Source organism: Egretta garzetta, unplaced genomic scaffold, assembly GCF_000687185.1.
Source record: "Egretta garzetta isolate BGI_Z169 unplaced genomic scaffold, ASM68718v1 scaffold287, whole genome shotgun sequence".
Taxonomy (NCBI): Eukaryota; Metazoa; Chordata; class Aves; order Pelecaniformes; family Ardeidae; genus Egretta; species Egretta garzetta.
The window spans coordinates 12,698,976-12,712,208 of NW_009260435.1; the positions used below are offsets into that span (position 1 = coordinate 12,698,976).

Sequence of the window (13,233 nt, forward strand, 5' to 3'; positions counted from 1 at the left end):
TGGGCCTAGCTGCGGTGGAAGGGACGCGCAGATTCAGGGCGGAAGGTTGGCATCGTTCGTTGCGATCGGGGCCAGTGCGTCTCTCGGAGGCCAAATGCATCCTGCACGGGATACAGGCCATCTGCGCGTCCCCTTTTGAAGGTGCAGTCACCAGTGGCAAAGGCAGCCAAGCCCAGTCAAGGTTCACATCAGGAGAAATGTAGGATGAGGCTTCCTGGCAGATTAAGTGGTGAGTGGCCCTGGGGAACATGTTCCACCCTCCTCTTGTAGCAGCCCCAGTGCTATTGCTCATTTGGTGGTAAATAGTCTAGTAGGTAAAGAGTAGCTGAGCCAACTGAAAATTTGGGGTGTGACTTAATTTTTTTTTAAACTAAAAAACCCCACATTTGTTAGTATTCTAGATGCACAAAAGGAATTTACAGTTTCAGTCTCTCTGTCTTGCTCTTGTCCAAGGCTAAGAGACGTATTAGTTGCTCAGACAACCTTGAAGCAAACTCCAGGAATTTCACCCTTCTGACTGGACCCAGTGACCAGAACACAGTGCTTTTCTTGGTGAAGTTTAAGCAGCCATTACTGTGAATAAGGACTGCTTCTTCTTTCTCTTTTTTTATTATTTTTAATTTTATATTTTGCTAAGTGCCACCAAGGGGACAATTTCCTGTCCTCTTTTTCACAGTTTTCTGCTCCCCTTCTATGTTAAATCTGAAACTTCTCACCACAAGGTGAGTTGATTCAGGTCATTGATCTGCCAGGAAACATTTTTTTTTTTTTTTTACTGCAGACTTTGTTTCCCTTGCCAGATAAATTCACTTTGCTGCTAGGTGAGCTGTGGCTAGCTCTCCTGCAACACAAGTGCTGGATATTCAAGCAGGGTGGGAGGGAGCAGAGCCGTCCAGTTAGTTTAGTTGTGGTCAGACCTCCCAGGCAGCTTCTTCAGCTGAAACTGGACCCAGTGGATTGCAAGTGGCCTACAGCCGGTGTTGCCTTTCCTGCTCACATAATCCTCCCCACCAGCCAGTGTTAGAACTCATGGGACTGAGTGAGGAGCTGGTTCAGGGAGCTAGCGCAGGTGAAATTTAACTGCTTTATGTCTAGGGTGAATTTTGGCTATCATTGGGAGTTAGCGCTTGGATGAACTGGAGTTTTTTAATAGTTCTGTAACAGAGCTACCGTTTCAAACTGGTGCCTCAGGTATTTTTTTTAAGAGTTACTTCACAGCTGTAAAGCTACAGAATATTTTTGAAAGCTTCTTTATCTGATGGGAACTGCCTGGGAGAAGTACGAACAATTAGGACACCCTACTAGCCTTGTTCGCAGCCAGTCTTTCCAAAGCATTGCTGAGCCATCATAACTAATTCCAGCCTTTTGCTCAGAAGAGCGTGTAGCAATATTGCACTGTGGTCCTGCAATGGGCTTTCTGAAAATGAGTTTTCCTATGCAACCTTTTCTTCTTCAGTTACATCTCTGACTTTCTCGCATGGGCAGTGGTGTTAATTCTGTAACTTTAGTAGGGAACCGTGATCAGCAGCCCAGAGAGCTAAAAGCCTCGAGTTAATTGATCATGAGTGTGCCCCAGTGACATTTTGAAGGACCTTTGACTGTCTTATTATTCAGGAGTAATTTTTTAAAAAACTTGTTAATTTTCACAGAACAAATACTTGGTCTGCTGGTCAGCTTTCTCACAATACATTGTTCTTCTCAGCTATTCCTTGGGAGAAACCTTTCCCACTGTCGTCCAATTACAGGCTTCTCATAATTTTCATGGTTTTCAGTTCTACAAAGATTTCAGTCATGAGCTAGCTAGCTTGCTGAGACAGTTAAATTTCAGAGGCAATATTTACCGATGCTTAATCTAGCAATGGCAACTAGAATTCAACAGTTTAAACAGTAATTATGTCAGCATTACTAGGCATTTGGATAGCCTCCAATTTTGAAACAAACTACACTTCTGCAGTTCCTGTTACTTTCTCTAACATTTACCGAGCCCTAGCTACCTATGTCTGTACTGTTGCTTCTGGTACTTTTGATTTAGCACCAAGTTTTGTTTTGTTCTCTGTAACCACACAAAGCAAAGCCCTGTTAGGAATTAGTCTGTGCTGCACACTGGGACAATCTGTTTTTCTTCAGTAATCCCAAGGGGTGAAGGTGTGTTAGTCCACTGCTAGATACAGTTTTGTTTGTTCAAGTATTTCTCATTACCATAGCAGTTTTAATAGGTAATTAACTGCTAATTCATATGTTGTTTGAGGTTAATATACCATGAAACGTGTCACATACGATGTGGAGTGACTCTGAAGTGGCTGGTGCTTTTCTGGTTTTTGAGTTATTTTTGTGAGGGAATTACTAATCCAGGCAGGTTATTTTGTGCTTGACTGATGTTATCAATTGCCATAGTGAATGTTGATATTTTTGCTCCAACAGCTGTCACTTTGGCTATAAATTGCAGTATGTAAGCTTCAGTATTTTTGCTGAACTAAGTATCAATTTAAATAGGGTCAGGGGGTGCTTTTTATTTACTTAGTTGTTTGCTAGGTTTTATAGTTCAGTAAATGCTATTTAATGCCTTATCTTCCTTTTTTTTTTTTTTTTTTTCAATTAGCTACTCTAAAAGTAGATTTTTTGGAGAGAGCTGATGGAGCTTCCCATCACAGATTGACACTTGTTTAGTGTTACAGGAGGCATGAGTGCTTGAGCCTGTCCTGGAAAGTGGTCAAGGGCTTGGCCCACAGTGCTGTCCTGTGCTGGATGCTGCCCATGGGAGCTGGCTCTGTGGATGGCCTCTTGCTGGTGTTTGGCACTGCCCCAGCACCCCTTCAGAGCCGGCACACTCATTGGCTGCGTGGCAGAAAGATGCTGCTCGCAGCTGCTCACTGGGGTTTCAGTGGGTGCTCAGTTAATGAGTCTATGACTTCCCATGTGTGCTCCATTTCCATAGTCTTCTCATTTCCAGCTTTCAGTCTCCTAATGATTTGTGGAAGTACCTGAAAAACAGATGCCTTTCTACTATAGCTCCCTGATAGCTGACATTCATGGAACTCTTTCTTTTCTCTGCATCAATATCCTCCATGGGCGATGGATGGAATTTCAAGCTGCCTGCAGGGGTGCCTGCAGAGGTCACAAGGCACTGTATTTCTTGTTATGTGGAAGTGACTTTTTCCTACATTATGGGGCAATAATTTAAACTTACATACTTAACTTATGTAAATTTAACTTATATCATGAATGCCTAAGTACTTTGAAATGCAGGTTCCAAAATTAACCATCCAAAATCCATTACTGTTTTTAGCAAAGTTTTACTAACTTTTCCATTTCTTACTGTCACAACTTGAATCTGAGCTGAGTCTTTAGTTCCATTCCCTGTGGATGATGCACAGGCATACAGGGAGGGTTAGTTGCTTAATATTTGCAGGGTACAATAAGCTATGACTGTGTGGTGCTGATTATTTGCTTGCTCCTGCCACTGTGGCAAGTAGTGCATAGCTGCCCCTTGACTTCAGCTATGAAATCCTAATTGCTGAACACCTGCTTATACTCAGATTTAGACATGAGAATCTGTTTTATTAATAGCAAATATAGTTAATGAAATTTATTCACTACTCTTTTCTCAGTTTATGTGCTCTACTTTCTGTTGTTTTTTTTCCTGCATACCTCTATTGTCAGTTCTTTGTAGGGGGCTTGCTGCCACAGTGCTCATTTGCACTATCCACAGAGCAGGAAAGGAAGGAAAAAATAAAGAAAAGATAAACCTTGTCAGATGCTCTAGAGCTCCTTAGACTTGGGAAAGAGATTTCCACTCTGCTGGCTCAGACACGAGGCTTTGCAGGGTTTGCCAATGGGCAGGGATGTCTTGCTTTGGTCCACGAGATGTCAGCAGAGGGTAACAAGTAACTGGAAGTTTGTATAGAATTGGGATTCAAGCCCACTGTACTGTTAGTTAAGGGGAAGGTATGTGGACAGGGAGCATGGGAAAGCCCAGCACTCCATATGCTGGCTAACCATAGGATGCTCCAGGCTGCAGCATTTTCTGTGCAGCCACCCTCCTCTCTTTCCTCTTCCATTTTCTATTTTTTCATGGTTTGATGGGAGATCTCACTCTAGTGGTACAAGGCAGCATGCTCCACTTTAGCTAACTCAAGTGACAATAATCGTACCACAAAACAACACTTACCTAACTACTGATGAATGGCAGAGAGAGATGAGATTCAGAGTGGATGATTCGTGGCTTCAGTGAACCTGTGTAACAAGTCAGCTGGATTGGTTCCCTTCTTACCTGTTTCACCCAACCCTTCCCACTGAAAGCCCCAACTGGGTATTTTTCAGGGTTGCTAAACTGAAGTCTACAATCTTCGGTTTCCAGTTTCAAATGCCTTTCTGTCCCACTTTTCAAATTCACAGCTACTACAGTAGCTGTTAAAGGTTTATTTGCAGTATTACCATGGTGTTTCTGTAAGGTTGCAATCAGATGAGACAGGCTGACCTGATCTAATTCATTGGTGCTGCCAAAAGGGGTGATTCTGTTTCCCTCTCCTCCTTATGTGGTCTCCTAGCTCTGCTGCTTCTCTTGCTCCAGCTCTGGTGCTCTCTGACACTTCAGTGATGAATTCAGCTCAGTAAGCCAGCAGAAAACTGTATTTTGCTAGGTGAGTTCTTTGCTGACTCACTGAGTAGAACTGGCTCATCAAGGGCTCATATTAGTACCAACATGAGGACCAATGCGAAGGAGAGAATGAGGAGATAATAAGCCACAGCTTGTTGTCCCTTCCCTACATGCTACACCTCAAATGCTTCTTCTGTTCCCTCCCCACTTCTGCATGGGTTGCAAGGTGTCTATTAACCAGATAAAATATTTTTTGTAAATGTAAGAACCTCATAGTTTATGGAGAGATAAATCACTTAATCTACTCATGGCACAGCTCGAGCCATTCCATTTTTGTCCTCCCTGTCTGGCAGAGGTTTAGGAGATGAAGGTCAGTGAAATACATGCTCTGGCACCACTTAAACTGTGTTAACATCAGGAATTTATTGGTATTTTTCCAGTTCTTTCCCCACTTCTGAGGGATGATGCTTACAAATTTGTTAGGCATCAGGATTTTTAGTAGGTCAGTGAGGTGAGCTGACTTGCTGGTCCCATCTGCAGCTTATTTGACACCTCTGTTCACTGAAATACTTTGCAATCACCAACCTCCAAAACAGTCTCCTTCAAAGTGAATGAACCATTCCTGTGACCCTGGAATTTCCAAGACAGTTTTGCCTAATGGATTACCCAGGTCCCTCCAAAAAGCAAGAAAACTAGATGTTACAAGGTGCCTTTACTTCACTGTACTCTGTCACAAGCTTTTTTACGTTCCTTTATGTTGACATTGCTTTTAAAAGATAAAAAAGGTGCAACCTGGTTGTCAATAAACATGCCATGACTCGTTAGACAAAACCATATAGATAGTCCAGATTTGTATGCTGCACATATAGATATCTATTAGTGTAGACATACAGGAGATCTGCTACACTCCACAGGAGATGAGAGGTGTGTTAGTAGGGTAGCATGAAATGACAATACTATTACTATGTATGCAATTAATAACTATGGATCTTAGCTACTCCATCCTGCATGACTTTGTAGTTCAACCCACTGGTTAGAAGTGTATATGGTGTCTTGACCTGGTCTTCAAAAGCCTCTAGTAATTCTAGTTGGAGATCTAACCATTTTGCTGCAAAGCCAGAAGGCTTGTAGCGTACATGTAGTGCTCACAGCAGACTGTGAGTGTCTGTCTTCCCAGCAGCCTGCATGGAAAACTGATGCAGAAAGTCGAAAAGGAACCTTTCCTCTGTTCTGCCTAAACTGACTGCATCTAAAACCTCTTAATGAAACCTTTCCATTTCAAGAAATTGGCATTTTGAAACTAAGAACTTGTTTTGCTAGAAAATTGCCTACCAAATCTCCTTACAATACCATATTTGTTTCTAGGCTATTGAAGTTAAAAATCTTAAGCTACTTTGTGTTGAGCGGTGAGCTTAGGCTTAGCTTTCTACTAATTTATGACTGGCTAAAGAAATTCTAGGTGAAACTGTCTGAATCATAGAATCAGAATCATAGGAATTGTCTGAATCAAACTCATCTTTCTGGTGCAGAGGTGTTAGAAGCAACTGGGATGAAATTCTAGGAATAAAATTGTAATATTCTATAGCGACATGTGAGAGGTTCCTGGTGTTGGATGGTAACTAGATTCTTGGCCATGAGCCCATCCTCATCTTCCTTGGATGGACATGGTTGGGATTCATCAGAACAGATGTGCTGAAAGATCAGAGATAGGAGCTGTCAAAGCTCAGGAATTATCTCATCTCCTAATACAGAAACTCCAAAGGGAACCTTGCTCAATTCTCTTTCATGGAGTTGAGAAAATGTTTCCATCCCATAAATAGATTTTTAATTCTGTTAGTTCATAACAGATACACAGCCAAACTCCAGAGCTATGTCTGCAGGCAGTAGTTCAGAGTTAGGTTAGTACAGGTATCCCAGTCATTGCAAGCAAGCTACTTGCTCTCTCTCTCTGCTGAGGGCTTGTTATCTGTCAAGAACTGAAGTGGCCAACGGGAGATGAAAGGGTAAGGATTAAGCAGAAAGCTTAGCTGAGCCTTGAATGCAAGAAAATTTAAAATTACTCCTTTCCACCAAATTTTAACTTTGCCTTTTTTTTTTTCAGTTGTGATGGAAGAGTAAAGGGCATCCACATGTCCAAATCCAGTCTTGTTTTTTAACCACTAACTTTAGGCTTGAATCAGATTCAGCATAAAAACTTGCAATGAAATCATTAAATCCTCTGAAGGAGACACTCAGTTCAAACCCTACTTGTGTAATTCATTACTATCCTACCATCAAGGCAAGCTTATACTCAGGAAACTTTTCAGAGGCATTACAGTATGAGCAACATTTATAGATGCTGCCAACAAGAACATCAAGTGATGGAATGTGCTTATCAAAAAACTGTGTTTTCTTAGAAAAAGGGAGGGGCAAAAAAAAGAGGCTTTATTCTCACAGCCTTATTTACTGAGCAGTAGCAAACTGAACAGGCAAGATCTGCCATCTAGTTTAGTCTAAGGGTACTCCAGCCTCTTTCACAGGAATAAACTGCATGCATATGCTAGAAAATAGTAGCTGAGTAATTGCTTGTCTATCAAAGGGAATATTCAAAAGCTCAAGAAACTGCACAGAGTGACTGAGGTTCTGTGCTTATTCCTCTTGTCAGGGAGTCTCTTCAAGGCATTCTGTGGTTCAGTGTAGAAAGGAGAAACAGAGGAAAGCTGTTACTCCTTGAAGTAAATAGAGGTCTAATAACTTTGGTACATTCGGCTGTCCTCTCCTGGAAGCTTGGGATGGAAGGGTTATTGGAGAGCCAAAGCTTCCTGACTATTCCAAGAAAGAAAACAAGTGGAACAAATGCTAAGTATTGCCACAAAAATAATGCAAACCCCCTCACATTAGGAGGCCAGTAGCTTACTTGCAGTTGCCACTCAGACAGTGGTTAAAGGAACCAGAATTTTTGAAACTGTTGTTCAGATGTATAATGTGATACGGCTGCAATTTTAACTCCAGTGGGAGTGAGAAGACGACTGGATGCAGTTGTTATTTAAGGGGCACAGCAAAGTTATATTAATAATTTCTATAAATATTCTTCAAGAAAGGTGTGAAGCAGTTTTCAAATTTCAAATGCTAATGTACAACAGGCTATGTCACAAGACCATATATTTGAGATTCAAGAGATTTCAAATGTCCTATAGCCATGAAATTCACTTGGCAGCCCTGACAGAAAGTATTGTCACAGTACTGACCCTAGAAAATGTTGGCAGATCATGTTACTGTGTACATGGAAATACTAGTCGGAATGAAATCTATCCCACCAAGTGATGTGCCTTGTGCTGCATGAACCTCCTGCGTTTTTCAGTAGTCAGCACTGCACTGCTTCTGGAAATGACAGAGTGTAAAATGTCATGGATTATGATCACCAAATCCTTTGCCTTCATAGAACTTTCTTCAGCTCTGTCACCTTTCTAGAATAGAAACATGACATCTAAAATTAAAACGGATATTTATATGTATGTCAGTACTCATGTTTACGTGCAAATACAGTGTAGCTAGTCAGAATATGGATTTCTGCAAGCTCTGATAGAAAAAGAAATTCATTATTAAGTCAGTCATTTCTATGATGTAATGTGATTTGTGAGTAGCCAGAAGGACAGTGGAAAGTCCTATCTTCCTGAAATCAGGTGGATCAAGTCAACAAGGACTACTTTATTTGCTCAAAGTTCCAAACATTTTTTTGGACTACTTTTAGGATTATCTCATCAGAGCTCTGTCATTGTGTTTACTATTCCAATTACAACTTCTATCTCCTCGCTGCCAGTGTTCTGCCCTTCACAAGCATGCACCTCTACTACCTGTACTGTTTCCTTTGCTCAGTTACTGAGCCTTGTTTTGGGTGGGGATACATAACTGTTTCTCTACATCCTTCTAATATTCCAGCTACCTGGTTCCGAAAAAAAGGAGTTCAATTATTTCCTAAATTATCAGACATGCTTGAAATTTAGTGCAATACATATTAATATTGATATGTTCTTTTCAATTACATGTGTTGAAATGCATTTTGATTGTATATGTGATTTGATTGCATTTTGCAATGAAATTTTAAAGACACTTTAACAGAAAGATATGAAGAACGTTTGCATAAATAAAATAATACACTAAGAATTGAATCATAACCGTGTGCTAACAACCTTACAAAATTTTGATCTATAGGTTCATATAGAAAACATCTACTTAAGTTATCTGCTTTCAAACAGGAGACTTTTTTTCATCTTTTCATTTCTTAAAGACAAAGAAGGTGTTAGTCTTGCTTCCTAAGCACATAAGGTTACATGACCGCGGGTTGTGTATGTGTGTATGTCTGTGTCTGTTCTCTCCTTCCTCTCCCTGTAACTTGAACGTGTTGGCTACTTCCAGACAAATCTGGGGAAAGGTCATAGGTCTCAATGGTATTAAGTTCCTACAAGTTTTGTGGCAATAGCTAGCTGGAGAGGAATAAAAAGACCCCAACTAGCAGAGAGGGTGCAGAGCTATGAGATAACAGTGTATCTGCATAATGGACATTCCTTATAAATTCTGATCTCTGATTATGGTAAATACCGTCCAATTTATGATTATGATTTATCATTTACCGTATGAATTGCACAAAAAGAGAGGAAATCAGTTCTTGTACTCATAGGAGTATTTCATTCTATAGTCAAAACTCTATTGTAGCAGATTGTGTTCAGTCTGATGGAGAGTTTGGCACTTCAGCATGTCACACAGTGAAGATGTCCTGACAAGGAGGAATAGAAAATCTTCAAAAAAGTACCCAGAATTGGCATTTGGTGAAAGCTTTGGGGTTTTTCCTTCAATAACTATAAATATAGGCAGAAGCCATGTAGAGCCTGTCAAGTTTACAGATTAAATCAGGTTCAGTGAAGCTGGGATTTTGGGGAAAGAACTTCCTGCCATTTTACATATGTAGCTTGTTTGGTTGGATAAGGGATTAAATCTAACTATATCTTTCTTTTGAGTGTGAAGAATAATAAAGCAAGATTTTATATTATTTAATTAAAATTGAAATACCTTTCAAAGGATGTTGAAAATAGTACATTGATTTTCAGCTCTTACTATAGGTCATAAGATAAAGTAAAATATGTTAAATTGTTTTAATTATGTGTGACAAAATATTTTGATTGGTTTTAGAGTTCAGAGTTGACAACAAAATTATGGGCTTAAAGGAAAAAAAAAGTATGTAATTTTAATATTTTGAGGTGCATTTATTCTTCCCAACTGGAACAGTCCAGGCTTCTGAACTTCAGGAAGTTTGAAACTTGCTTTCTAAGAAGCATACTGGATTCTTCTATGTTGTTCCTGATAGCTAACAGATAAGATTTGCTGTGCCAAATTATGTTCTTTTGGGTGTAGACTGCTGGAATTCAGCAAGCAGTATTCTTGACAAGGCACTAGAAGGAACTGAAGTCTCTCACAATTGTTTGTTGAACAGAGTAAGTTTCTGTAAGTAAAGTAAAAGTAGGGATAAGTAAAAACTGTTGAATATCTGTGAATGTTAAGACCAGCTCACACTGGATATTTTATACTAAATTGCTTTAATCAGTAATACTGATAAGAAAGGGTAAGCTGTTCCTTAACCTTAAACATCATGTCCCTCGGGTGCTTCGGGCATGTTGCTTTACCGCATTACAAATCTAAACCGCAGTGTCTGCTCTGAAAGGCAGGACCTCAAGTCCTGGACAGATAGAAACTTGCATTTAAACAGTGGTATAATCCTTTGTGACTTCTGTTTCTCTAATAGATATTTGTTAGAGAAAAAGATACATGAGACTGAGACCAGATACTGGTCCTAAAACATAGCTGAGCTTATACTTTGAACTTCACTAACACTGGTCTTGTTGCCAAGAATAATTTCTCTCTACTGCATGTCTCCTGTTGCTTTTTCTAATTCTGTGGTTTTAAACTGGAATTTTACGACTTAATATCTTGTTCTCTAATGCTGTTGGGCCAGAACGTTGTTCTTTAACTGGAACCACATTGCTTTAAGTGGATTACCTAGTTACCAGAATGAGATGGTTTTATATAAGCCTGCAAGGCACCTTATGTCATTCAAAAATGATGGATAGAATATGACAAAAAATGCATAGAGCCCCATTAAAAAAACCAAAACCCAACTTGCTAGTTAATCTTTATAGGCTGGATCTTAGCAAAAGAAATGTGAAGCTCTTGTTCTTGTTTCAAGTTAAAATTACTTACTGAGGTAAGGTTTGCAGAGGAAGAAAATGTCTTTACTAGATCAGCACATAATTTTGAAAATAATTGGCAAGCTTTTGGGTAGCGAGCTTTCAAGGTGTTACAGTAATTGTAACAATTGTGTGTGATAACATTAATGATGTGATCTTTATAATAACATTATTTGATTCAAAGAGCTCAGCACCTGTGTAGTCAACCACATGTTTAAGTAACTTTCTTGTATTTGAACGAATGAACTTTTTTTACAAGGGACCCAGAAGATGGTCAAGTGATGGAAGAAATGTAGGGATACCACTGGAGTGCATTTTAGATGGTTAGTGCATTGATAGCATTGCAGGTATCAAGGCCCACGTGAGGGCAATCTGGGGGTCAAATGACTGGTACTTGATGAAGGCTGGAAGGAAAATGCAATTTACCATGAGCAAAGGTTTCAAGGTCAGACCATAAATGTAGCAGTTAGGAAAAGGAAAGAATTTCTGCTTTGATTGTACTTAAATGAAGATTGGCTTATGTCCAGGAGGAACTACACCTAAGAAGGTCTTTGAGATATGGAAAAGAAAGTTTTCACTGAAAAAAATGTGAGCAGAAAAAATGCAGTCCAGCACGAAAATAAATAAATGGTAGAGCATTCAGCACAAAGCTCATTGTAATGATGGTGAGGACAATTTTAGGGACCCTCTAAAGCATCAAACCGTAAGTACTAAGTAGAAAAAGAAGTATAGTGCAGAGTCAGAAAAACTATGTAAACTGAGTTGATAAAGATGATCCAAAGGTCCAAAACTAGCTGATAAGTCAAGAAGGACAGAAAAAGAAGCGAGACCTTTGGATTTAGCCACAAGCCAATCATTAATTTTTTTAGAAGGTCAATGTGAGTAGAGTGACCTTAGCAAAATCAACTGAATCCAATAACAAGCATTTGAGCAGAACTAGCATAAACCTAGGGGTTTTTTTAATTAAATAGATGACAAAAATTGGTAACTAGGAATTAAGTAGCATCGAGAAAATTCCTTTTTGAAACTAAAAAGAATATCCTTGTATTCTTTTCGATACAAGGATAGTGTTTGAGGTGATTGTGTTACAAGTTAGTCCTAACAAGCTAAGATGAGTGAGTTACGAAGAAGTTCTGCAGTCATAAGGAACAGGGCAAAGCATGCTTGATATCATACCAACTAAAATAATTAACTTTGCTCTGAGAAGTGTGTAATTCATGGAGAACTCGCACTCTCTTGTTTCTTTTGGGAAGGTGTAGTGTTTACCTGTGCCAAAAGGGCAAACTGCTGAATGATTAATTACCCAGTAGAATAAAACTTGCTTACTTGTGTATCTAGGGCGTTGTTAAACTGACGCTGATCTGCCATATTCTAAGATAATCACTTATGTTTTAATATACATTAATATTAGTGATGTTTACCTTTTTCCTGCTATAGACACGTCTGCTGAATTTACTAGCACTACCCGTGATCTTACATATAAACATAATGTTAAATGCCACGTCTGTTCACAGCTGTGCCCCGCTGTACTAGCTCTGGGTAACGAAGCATAGCCCGAAGGAGTACTGAGCAGGGCTGAAGAAATGCTGGGTGCTGCATGGGTGATAAAGGCAGAACCAAAAATCATAAGGTTGAGAGAGACATTCAGAGGTTTACAACTTTAAACAAAGTGACTCAGGCAAAGCTAATTTTTGCTATACCTGCTTTTTGCTTTTGTAAGACAAGATCAAATGATTTAAAAGTGAAGTTGTATGCAAAATTGAGAGAATGCAGAATAACGTATCAGGCTAAGGGGGATACATTAAGTGCGAGTAGGGCTGGTAGCAAACGCATTTCTCATTGTAGAATGCAGTCCTGTTGTGGTAGAAGTTATTTTTGAAGATACTTCTGTTGATTTTATCATGGAGAGATTTTGCAGGGGAAAATAAGTATAGGTCTACTAGGAGCTAACTGGTTTAGGTTTTCATTTTAACGTGACTTTTCATCATATCACAATATGCATTTTGAGAAGCCAGAATTTGAAATTAAGTGTTTGGGAAATTCTTGAAATGCCCCTTCAGTAATTGAAGAATTAAAGTATTTTTAGGTGAATCACAAAATCTTTAGGCTGTAGTCTAAAAATCTGAATTCTAAAGACAGGAATTATTGACATTTTTGGCAAAATTGAATTTCTTTTGCCTAGTGCAGGTTTAATGAAGAACACGTGTATTTGATAACTAAAATTAACTGAATGGTGCACTGCGGTAGACTTTTTTAGAGGAGAATTTTAAACCCGACTGGAAATCTTCGAAGTCACATTGCTGCCAAAGAGCCACCCGTGGAAACGAAATCCAGGTGCGTTGAAAGAAGCCGTCGGGCAGCTTCGGAGATTGCCTCACCGCGCTGGGCCGCGCCTCCCGGGGCCCGGCTCGGGGGCCC

The 13,233-nt window shown here is 39.6% G+C and overlaps 1 protein-coding gene across 1 annotated transcript in view; it reads left to right on the plus strand.

Annotated features, from left to right (window-relative positions):
- The window catches only part of GATM (glycine amidinotransferase), a 30,085-nt gene that overhangs the window by 2,324 nt on the left and 14,528 nt on the right, over positions 1 to 13,233 (plus strand). The window lies entirely within an intron of this gene.